The sequence below is a fragment of the Vigna unguiculata genome, unplaced genomic scaffold (genome assembly GCF_037176805.1).
Source record: "Vigna unguiculata cultivar grain cowpea cultivar isolate G323 ecotype 2 unplaced genomic scaffold, ASM3717680v1 ptg000010l_ERROPOS18658307+, whole genome shotgun sequence".
Classification (NCBI taxonomy): Eukaryota; Viridiplantae; Streptophyta; class Magnoliopsida; order Fabales; family Fabaceae; genus Vigna; species Vigna unguiculata.
In genome coordinates this window covers 135,001-137,500 of record NW_028196642.1, presented here as the reverse complement: position 1 = coordinate 137,500, position 2,500 = coordinate 135,001, and positions in this window count along the sequence as shown.

Below are 2,500 nucleotides of genomic sequence, written 5' to 3'. Positions count from 1 at the left end.
CAAGGGACACAACCGAATTATGTTGACTGGGTCGCTAAAGTAAACCCGAGTTCATATAATGCACCGCATCCAAAAGAACTAGCCACAACACGTGCATCACTGAGATGTTTCACTAGATGGAACACGTGCGTGACATTAGGATCCTCCAACACCTCTTCGTGATGGAAAGATAGAATTCGAAGCAACCACAGAAGTACCGTCTAGTGGGTAGGCAACACAGGGACTGATCAACCAATATCACCCAAGGCAACGGGTGAAAATGGAAGAGATGCATGCTTGACCGTTCGATACGCAAGGCATGGAGCCAGCCAGCAAGTGCATCTCGATTACAACTCACACACCCTCACGTTCGCAAGACACCACACCACAAGACGGTCCACCCCCCACCTACCATGGGCAAGCAAGCAAATGGAAACATCAAGTGACGCAGGGTCAAGCATCGCTAGGCATGAAAATAACTTTCCACAATATCCGAGGGACTAGCTGCCGAGCTAACCAACGATCAGTGACGACCGTGTGTTGGTATTAATAAAGCTCAACAACTATGAAGAGGCTAGTTGTGCCATGATAAACATGCTAACGCACGCACCACGTGAGGGGGGAGGCCTCATCAAGCTCCCTTTAAAACCTGCCAGTGTGGAGCTGGCCGGCTCAAGGAGCACTCCCCCCCTATAAGAGGTTAATATGCAAAAGGCAAAATTGTACAAGTAGATACACTTTTTTTGAGCAGACATAAGTCCATATCTCGGGCTATACTTCGAATTTTGATGCGATTTTTTGCAGTAATTCGTAGAATAATGGTATCTCCTTGCTCACCAAATTTCATAATTTTTCTCGAAGGGGAACTATTTTTTTTATTTTTTTTACTTACCGGGTATGTGTAAAATCGGGAAAAATAGAAAAGCACATGTAGACTTCGAATTTCGACCTCATTTTTTCCAGTCCACCACTAAACAATATCAGGAACCTCCCCACAAAATTTCATTCACTTTGGCCAAGGTCTTAAATTTGACAAATTTTGGCACCAACCTATCTAGTCGCGGTGCACCGACCAACTTGGCCAAGTGCAAAATGCATCCAATTCAAAACTTTTGTGCACCAACACTTTTACAGTACTCATTTGGGGGCATTTGGAGGCCTTTCCAACCCTCACATCTCAAAAACCACGAATTTCATTTTTTCACAAATCTCCCCACCAAGCCATCTAGCTATGCCGTGGTGCACCGCCAACCTTGGCCATGTGCAAAACCCTCCGAACTCAAAACTTTCGTGCACCAAGAATTTCATGGTATTCATTTGGGGGCATTTGGAGGCCATTCCAACCCTCACATCTCAAAAACCACGAATTTCATTTTTTCACAAAACTCCCCACCAAGCCATTTAGCTATGCCGCGGTGCACCGCCAACCTTGGCCATGTGCAAAACCCTCCGAACTCAAAACTTTTGTGCACCAAGAATTTCATGGTACTCATTTGGGGGCATTTGGAGGCCATTCCAACCCTCACATCTCAAAAACCACGAATTTCATTTTTTCACAAAACTCCCCACCAAGCCATTTAGCTATGCCGCGGTGCACCGCCAACCTTGGCCATGTGCAAAACCCTCCGAACTCAAAACTTTTGTGCACCAAGAATTTCATGGTACTCATTTGGGGACATTTGGAGGCCTTTCCAACCCTCACATCTCAAAAACCACGAATTTCATTTTTTCACAAAACTCCACACAAGCCATCTAGCTATGCCGCGGTGCACCGACCAACTTGGCCATGTGCAAAACCCTCCGAACTCAAAACTTTCGTGCACCAAGAATTTCATGGTATTCATTTGGGGGCATTTGGAGGCCATTCCAACCCTCACACCTCAAAAACCACGAATTTCATTTTTTCACAAAACTCCACACAAGCCATCTAGCTATGCCGCGGTGCACCGACCAACTTGGCCATGTGCAAAACCCTCCGAACTCAAAACTTTCGTGCACCAAGAATTTCATGGTATTCATTTGGGGACATTTGGAGGCCATTCCAACCCTCACATCTCAAAAACCACGAATTTCATTTTTTCACAAAACTCCCACCAAGCCATCTAGCTATGCCGCGGTGCACCGACCAACTTGGCCATGTGCAAAACCCTCCGAACTCAAAACTTTTGTGCACCAAGAATTTCATGGTACTCATTTGGGGACATTTGGAGGCCTTTCCAACCCTCACATCTCAAAAACCACGAATTTCATTTTTTCACAAAACTCCACACAAGCCATCTAGCTATGCCGCGGTGCACCGACCAACTTGGCCATGTGCAAAACCCTCCGAACTCAAAACTTTCGTGCACCAAGAATTTCATGGTATTCATTTGGGGACATTTGGAGGCCATTCCAACCCTCACATCTCAAAAACCACGAATTTCATTTTTTCACAAAACTCCACACAAGCCATCTAGCTATGCCGCGGTGCACCGACCAACTTGGCCATGTGCAAAACCCTCCGAACTCAAAACTTTCGTGC